The sequence below is a fragment of the Panulirus ornatus genome, chromosome 23 (assembly GCF_036320965.1).
Source record: "Panulirus ornatus isolate Po-2019 chromosome 23, ASM3632096v1, whole genome shotgun sequence".
Lineage (NCBI taxonomy): Eukaryota > Metazoa > Arthropoda > Malacostraca > Decapoda > Palinuridae > Panulirus > Panulirus ornatus.
Window position 1 is genome coordinate 1,888,577 of NC_092246.1, and position 14,889 is coordinate 1,903,465.

At 42.6% G+C, this 14,889-nt stretch overlaps 1 protein-coding gene across 2 annotated transcripts in view; it reads left to right on the forward strand.

Annotated features, from left to right (window-relative positions):
* The window catches only part of LOC139756710 (uncharacterized), a 114,935-nt gene extending 102,461 nt beyond the window's left edge, over nt 1-12,474 (forward strand). The window contains exon 4 of one of the 2 annotated variants that reach the window (XR_011714420.1): nt 12,235-12,474. The gene's annotated coding sequence lies outside the window, so the exon portion shown is untranslated. Of the gene's footprint in view, nt 1-5,905; nt 7,150-12,234 lie in introns of those variants that run through there. The other variant, XR_011714419.1, reaches the window with a different exon arrangement.
* The last annotated feature ends 2,415 nt before the right edge of the window (nt 12,475-14,889 follow it).

Here is a 14,889-nt window from a genome sequence, read left to right on the forward strand (position 1 = left end):
TCTCTCTCTCTCTCTCTCTCTCTCTCTCTCTAACTTTAACTCTTTTTTCTCAGACCTACGCACCGTCTCTCCTCATATTCTCCATACTTCTCTTCACATTCTCTCCCACGCACACTCCTTACCCTTCTCACCTTCCTTCTCTCTCTCAACCATCTCCCACATCCCCTCCACCATACTCTCCCAGCGTGGCCTCTTAGACTACACCTCTCCTGGCTGGCTGGTTGGCTGGCTGGCTGGGTGGCTGGCTGGCTGGAGGGCCTCAGGTCATACCAAGTTAATTACATCACCGGCCGAAAGTTTCCCTCGTGGACACTAGAGTACCAAGATTGCCTATTAATGTCTTGTTTTTCTTATCATTTACTATACCCTGAGGAGCATCAGCATGTCACACCTCTCTCTCTCCTCTCTCTCCTCTCTCTCTCTCTCTCTCTCTCTCTCTCTCTCTCTCTCTCTCTCTCTCTCTCTCTCTCTCTCTCTCTCTCTCTCTCTCTCTCTCTCTCTCAACAGCAAAATCGTGAAATAATCTCCCCTTAGTCATTTGCATAATCTAATGATTTCCGGTTATCTAACGAATTTATGATTGGCTGAGAGCAGTGAGGTTCTAGGGTGGTTAGCTACGAAGTGGCGGTCCGTGTGTGTCAAGTTATGGTAGACTGCACTGGGCTATACTGAAATATTTGATGTGGTAGAAGGACTGGTCTACAGTAGATATTTAGGTTCAGATATGGTAGATGGACTGGTCTACAGTAGATGTTTAGGTTCAGATATGGTAGATGGACTGGTCTACAGTAGATGTTGAGCTACGGCCATCTTTTACCTGTAAGAGATCACACGGTTCTATGATAAGCTCTTGAGCTTCGACGTAAAGAATCTGGCTGTCAGAACCTCTTCTGCCTTGCCTGTCTATTTATCTGTCTGTCTGCCCGTCTCTTTCTCTTTCACACTTTATCATTATCTTTTATAGTCTAGTCATTCTGCTCTTCTTGAGTCTAGATTCCATAAATCTGATATATATATATATATATATATATATATATATATATATATATATATATATATATATATATATATATATATATATATATGACACATAAAACCCAGCCAGCTAACATGCACACTTCGTTTTTGACGGTGAAGTGCTTTTATGACATGACTCTCTCACTGCCATGCAACTACATTGTGAAGTACACTCACACAGACTCTCATAATTAATTCATCCAATTTTGCACCAATTTGACCCAATTACTCTCTAATTTCTCAGTAAGATTTGGGCATTAATTTAGCACATTTGGTTGTTATTTCTTCACATTTGCTGCCATTTATGCTTCCAGTGTAAGCAATAAAAAGAAAGACATTGTCACTCATGGGGCAATTTCTCTCGTTAATTTCCTCCAATTTCGCTATTTGCATAGCAAATTTGTTGTTTACACCCGGCGAAAGTTTCCATTAGTCATAACCTCTGAAGGCTTCCGTACTGGTCACCACATTCCACGTATCTGAGCTAATGATTCCAAACTGGAAATGTGAAAGATCATTCTGGCCTGTGATTTATTCACTCCAAAAACAATTAAGACATGTCGTCGTATCATTTAAGATAATGTGTTTTTCTTTTGCTAATGTTGTTACATGTACCCGAGTCTAACCATTCTGTTCAAGATGTGTGTGTGTATGTGTGTGTGTATGTGTGATATCTTACTTCTGTCTTTGTCTTTGCAGTATCTTTTTCTTCGTGTACTCGCCCTTGTGATACTTTGTCCCTATGTTTGTCTCTTGCAATATTTTGTTTGTATATTTGTGACATTTTGTCCCTTGCATTTCCCTGTGCCTTCGTCTGCACAGGGAAATGTTGGTTATCGACATTTTATCTATGAGCGCAGCGGCCTGGGCCATTTTAAGCACGCTCGTTTTCTGTGGGGTTGTAAAGTCTTTGTGAGGGGGAGCTCAACTGACTTGAGGGAAACGAGCATATATTTCCTACTACTTCAGCACGACGCCGCGACCCTTAAGCAGATGGTACAGCCCTTGAAAGCAACGGCGCTACACTTCGGTATGATCATATGACCTCTGATTTGACTCTTGAGAATCAGGCCAAAGGTCAAGCCATCATGCTTCAGAGAATTGTACTGTCGTGGTGAAGGTCAAAGGTAGTAACTCCTGGTGACTGGTTTACGAGTTATGAGGGACATGACAGTAGAGAATGGCTGTGTGTGGATGCGATATTTCTTCATCTGTTCCTGGCGCCAAGGAACAGATATATATATATATATATATATATATATATATATATATATATATATATATATATATATATATATATATATATATATATATATATATATATATATATATATATATTGAATTGTTCAGAAAATCATAATTAATCTTTCTAAAACTGATGCGAATCTCAGACACACATCCTCTCTCCTGAGGATTGAATTTCTTCAAGAAGTCTTCAGACGCAGCCTAAAGCCTTTGGTCTTTCTTGAAGACACGTTCTTCGGCGCTTCCCCAAGCACCTCAGCAGGGGAACCGATCATAATGGAGTCTTAAACTGGAAGCTCTGGTGAGAGACATGAAAGCTGGAATGGCAATACTGAAGGCTTCAGTGGAAGACAATAAACCTGGAATGACAATACTGGAGGCCCCTGAGGGACTCAAGAAAGCTGGAATGACAATCTGGAAGGCACTGAGGACACCAATCCTATCCAGTCTAAAAGGCAGCGTTCCTAATAATTTTCCACCTGATACTTTCCTACTGATAACTCTGCCACCTGACACCGTCCGACTGATAACTGTGCCACGTGATACCACCTCTACTGATAACTGATATCCTCTTACTGATAAGTGTGATCCTTATCGTCCTACTGATCTTAGTGGTGCCTGACGCCGCCTGTAGACAATTTCATCCCAGAAATATCAAAGCCAAATACATCTTCAGGCAGATGTGAAGAAACGCAAACGATTATGAATTCATAACATTTCGGAAATCGCATAATCTTTTCTCTTAATTCTGGAAATAGATTTTTGTGTTTGATTCTATATTGGCTTTTTATAGGTTTCGAATCCGATTCTGTATCTGATTTTGCATTCATCGCCTGTTTGGTTCTGGAACGAATCTCATTTGAATCTCTGCCGATTCTGTATTTCAGCTTTTACTTGGGTGATTCTACAAATTCTATATTTGATGTTGTAGTTATTTTGTATGTACCTTACACCATCTTCATAGCTGATTCTTACTGATATGTAGCTGTATCCGTTATTAATTCATGATTGCTGAATCTGTATTTGATTCCGTAAATATTAAGTATTTGATACTAAACCTAATCTGTGTCTGATCCTGAGCGGGTTCAGTAGTTGACTATAAAATGATTCTGATTCTCTTTCTGAAATGATTCTTTGTCTCAGGTTATGTTTGTTGTTAGTGATCTTCGTCGAATTATCATGACTCTTTCTTTTCTGCTCTGTATCCTGCCTTCTCTGTTCTTCGATCTTTAGTTATGTTCTCTTTGTTATCTGCTTTTTTCCCAATTCTCTTTTCTTCTCTCTCCTATTTTCTTAGCTTCTTTTTCTCTCCATCTTCCCGTTTACTCTCATCTTTTTGCCTCGAATGGTTTCTTCTCTCTTCTCTGATTCCCTTCATTTTCTTTCATTATCTTCTCTTTTTTGACATTATCGTTTTGTTTTTTTTTAGACATCTTTTCTATTCCTCATTTGTCTCTTTTCTCTTTGATGGTCTATTTCGCTCTCGAGAGCCAATGGCATTGCATATCGCTCTGCGGGCCAACCAATTAAATCAATGGAAACTATACTTCTGTTGAGGACCGCTAGCCAATGGGTGTACTGGAATGATTTTTAGGCCACCAATCACATCAAAGGAACAATACCTTTGTTGACCGCGTTAGCCAATAGTGTTTTGATACATTTTTGATCGACCATTCAGAGCGGAGCAACTTACTTTCTATGTACAAAACCAATGAAAATCAATTCATAGTTCAGGGGATTTTCTATCGTCCATAAACTACAAAGACACGTAGCTATAGTGACTTAACACACGACGACTTTCTAATGTTGTGGCAGCCATAGCTAACTCTCTCGTGGTAAGTTAGTTACTAGGCAAATGTATCTAGGAATTACATCATAGACCTGTGACACAGACGTTACAAGCGCGTCCAGTGTTCAGTCAACAGAGCGACAGTGTTGCATTGTTACCACTATTTGTCAGTGTACAAGACTTGATATTTTCTTTTCTATTGCTTTAACACGTCAGGCAGGGTCATACATGTTGCTCATATTTGTCTATTGATTATCTGACTTACTTATTCATTTTCCTTCTTTCTCTAGAGATTATTCATTTTTCATGTGTTTGTTCAGAAGCTGGACCCAGGTACAGGTTATACATTTCAAAGGTAAACAAAAATCGACAGAGATCTGTAGACAGACAGACAGATAGACAGATAGACACACACACACACACACACACACACACACACACCCACACACACACATATATATATATATATATATATATATATATATATATATATATATATATATATATATATATATATATATATATATATATATATATATATATATATATAATGATAGTGGATAGGTGAGGTATGATCGTGGGTAGACAATAAGAAGCAGAGTCTCGTCAAGGAACGTCTCACTCTAACAACGTCCTTCATTTCCGTTCTACTGGAACAGTCAACCTTGAAGAAGATTTATTAGCCTCGAAAATGGGTCTTGGGTGATACTACTACTACTACTACAACTGCCTCTACTACTACTACTACTACTACTACTACTACTACTACTACTACTACTACTACTAATGATAATGATAATACTAATAATGACAATGATAATTAAGATAATGATAATAATGATAATAATAATAATAATAATAATAATAATAATAATAATAATAATAATAATAATAATAATAATAATGATAATGATGATAATAACAACTGAAATTACACTCTAGATAAAGACGAATCACAAAGGTAAGTCAGGTGTGGAAGTTACCCGTCTCATCATTACTACAAACGTAGGTTCGTCCTACCACAGGAATCCTCACGCCCCACACCCACACCGAACACCTGACCCTCAGCCCCACACCCACACCGAACACCTGACCCTCAGCCCCACACCCACACCGAACACCTGACCCTCAGCCCCAGACCCACACCGAACACCTGACCCTCAGCCCCAGACCCACACCGAACACCTGACCCTCAGCCCCACACCCACACCGAACACCTGACCCTCAGCCCCACACCCACACCGAACACCTGACCCTCAGCTATCATTCACTTACCGTCAAGAAAAATATACAATCGCCACGCTTGAAGATCTGTGGTCTCGCCCGGTGGATGTGGCTGACTTTCTGAGCGCTTGCGGGAGCTTCATAAAAGGGGATCTTAAGTAAGGAAAGTAAGTAAAAATGCCTTAATTTCCCTGTCTAAAAGATCACGAGAGGCATCCCCATTATAACTTTGTTATAAACAAAATAAACATTACAGTCTCAATTAATCACCCTTATTTACAGCTTTATTTCCATAACTATGTTTTCCACGCCGTCTGTCGTTATCTTTGTCTGTCTGTTTCTCTCTCTCCATGCCTGTCTGTCTGTCTGTGGTTGTCTCTGTCTATATCCCACTTTCTTTCATTAAAAAATGAACTGCCCACAACTATGTCACTCATTGTCCTCATACTCCCTTCCCCTTTCCCTTACCTTCCCTCAACCCCTTAGCTTTCCCTCCCTCCCTCCCTCCCTCCTTCCCTTCCATCCCTTCTTCTAAGGACCTCCCACGCCTCCCCTCCCCCTCCCCCCCACAATGCTCCCTACCATTTTCTGCCCGGTCGCCCCCTTCAACGTTTTTCTTCTTCTCTCTAGGGAGCACCTCGCCCCTAGATTACATCGTGACGCGTCCACCAGAACGCCTTTGTCATCCCCAACACCTCCTCCAACAGCTGCGCTATGGGCTCCTCCAACATCACTACACCACCGCTGATGCCTCCTCAAAAAACTAGAAAGTATAAGCATAACAGCATGGTCGCTATCATCTCCGAGCCCATATGTCGTCTCCAACACAACCCTGCATCACCTCGTGCACTTCCAACGCCATACTGCACCAGCTCTGGTGTCTCCAACACTCTCCTCCCTCCCTCTTCACCTCCAGTGGAAAACCTGTACCTTCACAATCAGACCTAGCATGCTCGCCACGACATCACTATCACCACCACAACTCACCACCCACACCAACAGTGTCACCATCAGTATCCCAGGCAGCTCCCACCACTGACACATCACCATCAACACCCAACACCTGAGCCTCGCCACCACGGCCAGGTAACCTGACAACAAGAACACTTCAACAACCAAAGCACTTCACCAACATCACCAGTACACTAGTAACATCACCACCACACACTTACAACCCAGAACCTCTGCCAGTGTTCCCGGCACAACACCATCACACGAACACTATCCCTTACATCCCTGGTTCTCCATATCACCACAGGTGACCATCATCACCTTTCTATCAAGACGTCCACTTGATCTGCACCAACTGCTCACTGTCGCTGACCACTGACAACATCTGGTATGCCCACAACCTCCACAAAGTGACACCATCAGTACAATACTAAAATCATCATCACCCAACTGTTGTCATAACATTACAGGATCACTGTCCACTCTGTATTGCCACCATATGAATAGATAGATAGATAAATAAATAGATAGATAAATATTGAGAAAGATAGGTAGATAGATAGATATGGTTATACAGTTCTACCTTCCACTTTTGCCAGACCCAAAATAACAAATGGGGAGAAAAGGGCGAGGAAAAAATTGTATGAAATCACTTTCGACCCAAACCCGTTTTATCTCCTTCCACCAACCTCTCTAGTTCCTCCCTCACACCAGGAGCGTCTCCTCCCCATCTGATCTCTCTCTCTCTCTCTCTCTCTCTCTCTCTCTCTCTCTCTCTCTCTCTCTCTCTCTCTCTCTCTCTCTCTCTCTCTCTCTCATAAACAATGGTGATCCATCAAAGCGCACATTTAGGAATGCTCACAGTGACATGCTTTACACACACATGGACACACACACACACACACACACACACACACACACACCTGAATATACAAAGAAGACACATTCACTCACAACCAACGTACCAGCCAACACACAAACAGACAAACATATACCTCCACGTTTCCTGAGATCTAACCCTCCCCTGCCCCCCCACGGTTGCCAGTCATTCCCCCCCTCCCTCATGCTTGCTCATCTTCCCCATCTCCCCAGTGGTTGCCTATCTTCTCCCCTTCCCATATGATTACCTATCTTACTCCCCATGGTTGCTTATCTTCCTCGCTGTGGTTACCTATCCCCCTATCCTTCCTCATGATTGCCTACCTTCCCCCTACCCCCCCCCCCCCTGCCGATGGCTGCCTATCCTCAGCCATCCTCCAACCGGAGAGGCCTTCTTCCCCAGCACGTCACCTCCCCCCTCCTACCCTCCCCCTCCCTCATCACCGGAATCGCTGGGGCAACGTCAATGACGAGATAGGCAATAACACTAAAAATGATATGGCCCTCTCTCTCTCTCTCTCTCTCTCTCTCTCTCTCTCTCTCTCTCTCTCTCTCTCTCTCTCTCTCTCTCTCTCTCTCTCACTCACACATAGTAAGGTTTCATGCGGATCAGGAGACCAGCAGCAGTCCAGTCACCTTGACTGTGGTTGGCTACGGTAAAGAGATGGGGCTCGCGGGAGGTGAGTGACAGAAAGAAGAAAGAAGTAGAAGAACAAGAAGAAGAGGAAGAAGGCGAGGAGGAAGAAGATTAAGAAGAAGAAGAAGAAAAGAAGAAGAAGAAGAAGAAGAAGAAGAAGAAGAAGAAGAAAAGAAGAAGAAGAAGAAGAAGAAGAAGAAGAAGAAGAAGAAGAAGAAGAAGAAGAAGAAGAAGAAGAAGAAGAAGAGGAGGAGGAGGAGGAGGAGGAGGAGGAAGGATTCTATGGAAGATAAGAAGTGTGTGAGTAATGGTCTGGTTTACAAACTCATATATTCTCTTTTGAGTCGAGGGGAGATGAGGGTCGGAAAGAGTGAGGCACAGAAGAGGAAGGTTGCGGTGCTGTGAGGCTCACTTGAGGAGGGGGAGGAGGAGGGACGTCTGATGATGAGGTTATGAGGTGAGGGTGTGATGTTGTAGATGAGGTCAAGTGAGGTTATCAAGTTGGAGTGTCACATGTGCATAAGGCGAGGAGGGTATCCTACAGTGAATGGTACTGAAGCTCAAAGTATGGATAAAGTTACCGTTATTTCAAGGTTGATGTAAGGTGCTTCAGATGTCAGGTTCAGAGGCCACCGTGGTGTAGTGGTCAGCGTTATTGACAACGAGTTAACATGTCCCTACCTGGAATCGGGCCCACATAGGCTCGAATTATGGGCACAACACTTGGCCCACAACCAAACCAGGTGTTAGTCCTCCCCTCGGGGCTGCTTAGTTAATGGGCACCTAGCTTCGGCTGGTGTGTGTGTGTGTGTGTGTGTGTGTGTGTGTGTGTGTGTATATACACACATAGGAGTAAAGACATGGTACATATATGCAAGGCAACACGAGTGCAGAATTTTCTTCCCGTAACACACAAATAGTAATATAATCACATACACATGTGGGAGTTGGATGAAGGACATAAAATGAGGCCCTGGAAGGAGGTAAGAGGTTAGAGAGAGAGAGAGAGAGAGAGAGAGAGAGAGAGAGAGAGAGAGAGAGAGAGAGAGAGAGAGAGAGAGAGAGAGAGAGAGAGAGAGAGAGAGAGAGAGAGAGAGAGAGAGAGAGAGAGAGAGAGAGAGAGAGAGAGAGAGAGAGAGAGAGAGAGAGAATATAGGGGCCAAGGGGGGGGGGGACTTTTCAGGCTTTACCTTTTGGTCACATAATGAAGAACAAGATATGACGAATCTGTCTTATAAGTAGAAACTCACATATGAAGTTGTATATACTTCATCCTTCTGTAACCTTACTTATGCGTTGGCTACAGAAGCAGAGGCGTAATAGAGTCTCACATGTAGCTGCTGGCTTCCAGGAAACAAAACTGAGCATGGTTCAAGAAACACAATAAAAACTGACGAAAATAGAAATGTGATGAGGCGAGGCTGATTGTGGTGTGAGGCAAGGGAGACACACCGTAGCTCCTTCATGATGATGGTGGTGTCTTATTAATATTTTCCTCACATGGGAGGAGGAGGAGGAGGAGCAGGAGGAGGAAATGTAATATTCCCGGAAATATTCGATGGCCTTGTGACTTCATTACTGTAGTTCTTAAAATTCTGTGTTTAATAACATCAACACAGCTGTTTGTCTCAGGTTGATGTGCTAGAGAAGACAGTAAATAAAGTCGGTTTCTTGTATGGAATATAATACATGGCTCACACTCTCTCTCTCTCTCTCTCTCTCTCTCTCTCTCTCTCTCTCTCTCTCTCTCTCTCTCTCTCTCTCTCTCTCTCTCTCTCTCTCTCTCTCTCATATCCGTATATCATCTAAACTACCTCATACACTTGACGAAAGGTAAGTGATTTCTTGTCTTAATCTTGTGTATTAAGTACTTGAACTACACCTGTTTTTTTTTTTGAAAATATAGAAGAAAATAACCTTGAATATCAATAGGTCTTTCATGGTGTTGTGTATATATCTTGTAGCAAGTGTATGTGTCTATGAGTATGATGTACTTTGTGTATGCTCTTTTGTATGTTTGTATATATCTGTACGCATGCGTCTTTACTGGTTATGTAAATGATTATATGAATGTTGATATATGTATGTGTGCGTGTTTATATGTAGAGTGTGTATGTTGATACATAATTGTGTCGGTGTGTGATTTTATGGATATTTGTTCTATGTCTGTAGTGCAATATTGCCAGTACATTTTAGTGGATATCTATTTCCTTTTCACTTTTAACTGCTACTGGATATCTCTTTGTACCTAAGTTTAGAGTTTATAGATTAATTCTGCCAGGATATTTCATTATAACATGTATATTGTCTTATAGCATGTTGTATCTTTCTTAATAAAGTATAAGTAGCATAATCAACATTTCATTCTGTCCCAATACAATTTAGATTTTACTGTGCAAAGTGAATGGTTCTGCTTACATCTTGCACCTTTCCTATGATTCTGCTCTATGCTCTGTGTACTTGATGGTTAATTAATGGTTTCTTTTAAACCAAAGTCAAAGGTCACATTATCAAACCGTCCTTGTGGAAGAAGGCCAATAATCTATGGCCATTTCCTAATATTGAATTCTTCGTTGTCGATGACGTAAGGCCATACGTTATGCTGCGTTCTTGGCCGCCGATAATCTACGAACAGCCTTTAATGATGACTTGTGGCTCGTAATCATCAAGGCCAGCCCTTAATGATGAGTTCTTGGATACCGGTAAGGTAAGAGCAGGCCATGATGTTCATTTCTTGAATATGAGATTAACTAAGGACAAGCGATTGTGATCCGCTGTATCACTGGTGAAGAGTAAATGTAATTAACAAACTATCTTGCGTGTGCAAATCTTGGATTAATTTTTGTAATTCATTGTCTCTTGTGAATCCAGCCATAGATTCAGTTTGCATATATCCATCTATCTCGTCATCTATCTCCATCTATTCATTTATCAAGCAATCTAACATCTATGTATCTCCAGTTGTATTTATCTGTCTATCTGTATGTGAATATCTGTATATAAATCAGCAGGTCTATACCCTTCAGTGAGGTAGCTGACAACGACACATCAAAGGACGAAACTGTGCGTGACACATTCGAATCCCACAGAAAAAGACCCGAGTGAACACACCCACTCTTGCACCAACCAGCTCTAGTGAACGCATCCAGACTTACACCAAATGGTACGAGTGAACGCACCCAATCTTGAAGTTTTAGATCATCCTCCAGAGGGAAATCGGGTACGGTTTTAATAATATTATCCAACCTTTCTGGTAGCGACAAAGGCCTCCGTGTTATTGGGGTAAAAATGATATTTCGTCAGTCGTCAGTTCGACGCATGGCAAGCAACAGAGCGGAAGGATGCGGGGTCTTGCTCGACGTTATTGAATATCAGGGTCGATCTGATGTGATCCCTTGATATCCAGAAACTGTCGACTGCATTTCTAGATATACTTGAATATCATGTCAGTTTGATCCAGTCTCCTGATAGCTAGAAGCTGTATACTCTAGTTTTAGAACATCGAATTACTGTCCTTAGATATCTATGAAGTATTAAGCTACAAATTCTGTAGTTCTAGTTATCTATGTTCACAGTTTTGATTGATGTCTCATGATATCCGAACATCTAGTATGATCCACTGGTGTTCCACCGATTAGCATTTATGTTTACCTTTTCATACTATATATCTCCTTACATTATATACCCCCTCACACTCATACTATATACCCCCTTACACTGTCTACCTTTTCACACCATCTACAAAACCAAAGAAAAACAAGGATTTCATTGTGCGTGCGTGTGTGTGTGTGTGTGTGTGTGTGTGTGTGTGTGTGGACCATATAAAGATTGCTCGCTTTATGACATGGTATATAGGGGGCGCTTTATGGCAGGATCCCATAAAAAGTGTAGGTGGAGTTGTTAACGCTCCTGTGAACACCACCGCAAAGTGAGGGTGTGCACGGCAAAACCTGAGGGTGGTAGGCAGGTAGCAACAGTCTGCTGGGACAGTGATGGATTCGACGATAACTGGTCACAGCTCCGACACCGTCCGGGAGAATCCCAACCTTGGTGGAGAGAGAGAGACAGAGAGAGAGAGAGAGAGAGAGAGAGAGAGAGAGAGAGAGAGAGAGAGAGAGAGAGAGAGAGAGAGAGAGAGAGAGAGAGAGAGAGAGAGAGAGAGAGAGAGAGCAGATGTGAATGCACACTGATTAATTCCTCTTACATTATTTTCTCGATGAAAATCCAACAGAATATCTATTTTCTTATAAATCTGTTCAGCTTTATCATTTCTTTGTTGACAGGACGAGGCAATGAAGGAGCTACAAGAATTACTTTGTGTGAAGTACAACAATTTTCTTTACAGAACCTTGTCAATGACAGTTGTCACATATCTCTGACAATCTCTCTCTTAATTTTTTTCCCTCGATGTGTCATAAATAAGCAATGAGTGCAGGAACAATCCACGAGGCTGATTGGAAGTTTTTCTCTGCATTTCTTCAAACCACAACAGATCGTGAGTGCTGCAGCGGGTGGATGTGACTTGTGGTGGTCCAACACTTGTGGAACCCCTCCACTGGCGGTGAGGAAGAGGGAGCAGGAGGAGGAGGAGGAGGAGGAGGAGGAGGAGATGATGATGAAGAAAGAAGGAAAAAGAATGAAAGGGTAATGACGAAGATGAAGAAGAAGAAGAAGAAGAAGAAGAAGAAGAAGAAGAAGAAGAAGAAGAAGAAGAAGAAGAAGAAGAAGAAGAAGAAGAAGAAGAAGAAGGAGAGAAGAGAGAGAGAGAGAGAGAGAGAGAGAGAGAGAGAGAGAGAGAGAGAGAGAGAGAGAGAGAGAGAGAGAGAGAGAGAGAGAGAGAGAGAGAGAGAGAGAGAGAGAGAGAGAGAGAGAGAGAGGGGAAATAATGAGATTATAATGGCCTGGGCTGCAGCATCACTCACACTGGGGAAACGTTCAAAACAAGCATCCGTACCTTGAACGACATGTCCAGATTAAGCTCATTTATATCAACTTTTCCTTCTTTTCCCCTCCTCCTCCTCCTCCTCCTGTGCCTCCCCAGCTCTGATGTCTCACTCTAGAAATACCAGAGGTCGACCTCACTACTTTTACTTCATCACTTACACCGTCACTTATCCTTAAAACTTGAGAAAAGTTAAAGTATCTTGCATAAAAAGCCAAAACGCGTCTCAGAGCTCCTGTTCAGTGGACTTCGTTTTCGCTCCTTCGACCCATCCGCCCTGAAGCGCATAGAAAACGAGGGTAATGGCTGAAGATTTTTTTTTCTCTCCATGACTTCTCGATAGAAATGATGACCTGCATGATACCAGGGACTTATCTTGGCCTTCGTCATCACAGATGATAACAAACATAGAGGGTAAGTTTCTGATAAAGAGGCGCAAAAGGTGATGAAAAATCAAGGGTGGAAAAGGCGGGAGAGACTCGTCTAAAAGAGCGTAAAAAGAGCGACACATTAAGACTCGGCCGAAGCCAGACAGGCACTAGGAGAGAGCCATTTCCCTCGGAGTAACGTTAGAAAATCCATAGTTTATTGGCCATTGGCGCGGATTTATACGAGCCATTCGGCCCCCAATTAATTAAATGGGGTGGGCTGTCTTCCAAGGGTGGGGGTAGGGGGTGGGGGGACCAGTCCTGAGGAGAAGGAGGAGGCAAGGCGGCCATGTTTCTTGCGACGCTAGTTGATGCTCAGTTTTTTTACTTTGTTTTCATTTAAAGAAGAATTGTCCTATTTCTTCCTTCATGCCGCAACTATGGTGATTTTCTGCGGGGTTCCGCAGTTTATTTCAGAGTTATGCAGATAAGGGGACAGTGTAGCGGGAAGATACATTCTCTTATAGGCTATCATAAGTCGGGGAGGCAATCGGTATTTAGTTTAATGACGGACGAAATGACAGGCTCACTTTAAGACTCACGACTTGTAGGCTATGGATGATGGAGACGTTTTGTGTGTGTGTGTGTGTGTGTGTGTGTGTGTGTGTGTGACCGTCACCATCTCATATCTCTCTCACTCTATTCATCTCGTATTCTCTGACTGTTTCTGACTGTATATCTGTTTGTCTGTCTATTCATCTGCGTCTGTCTGTTACTTTAACTCTCTTCTTATGTACACTTTTCTTTCCGTCTTTCATTTTCTCTCTCTTCTTTCGCCTCCCTCTCGCTCCTCCCCACACAGTCTCCCGGCCATCGGAAGTATCTGTTCACAACAACTCACAATTTGCATCCTAATCTCATACATTACACAGCTCGGGTTCCTGCCTGTGTCCCTTTGGCACCCGCTCTCCTCCCCTTCCTTCTCTCCCCCTTAGGTTCCCCTTTTCCCTTACAGCCCCTCAGCCTGGACAAATGAGGACGTTCCCTTCTCCTGCATCCGCTTGTCTCTCCGCTAAGTCACAGCCAAATTCATTTACCCTAAATTTCCTCTTAAAAATATCTTTCCTCTTCTTTGAGCGGGAGCTTCCACGGTCACTTGCTGCCTGATAAACACACCGTAGTACCTTTGTCTGGGGTTGCTCTGTCTTTTTTTATGAGGGTCTCTGGGTGGTTTCTGGGGAAGGGTCGGCAGGTGGAGGGGTTCGTTCAGTCCGGGGGTTGTGAGAGGTTTAAGGTTTGGGGGTTTAGTAAGGGGTGCACGGGGGTGAAGGGTCAAATAACAGAAGACCTGAAGGTTATAGAGTAGCTTACCTGCTAAAAACTAGGCCTAACATAAGAGTAGATAAACGGTCGTAAATTAGAAGACATCTCACTCACCTCTACCTCATGCTCAATTACTGGCTGGTAAAAAAGGAAAAAAAATGTAGTATAAGGTAGAGATATACTAGCGTGGAAATTTTTATAGGAAAGCCTAGACAGGAAAAGGTTTCCCACCAGTATGGAGATCACAGCGCACTCAGGGGTCGATTCTGAAAGTGAAAGACGGTGTAAGATACAGATGACGAAACTACTGGTCCTGAAACTGAGCCTTGTGGCACCCCGATCGTCACATGAAGTCAGTCGCATACATCATCATTCATTACCATCTGCTGTTTCCTTTATGAGAACCTTTTCTTTATCCACAAGCAAAGTCTTTCTGATATATTATGAGGTTTGATCTTATTGTCCGATCCTTCATGAGGTATTTTATCGAAGGTGTTACAGAAATCCAACTACA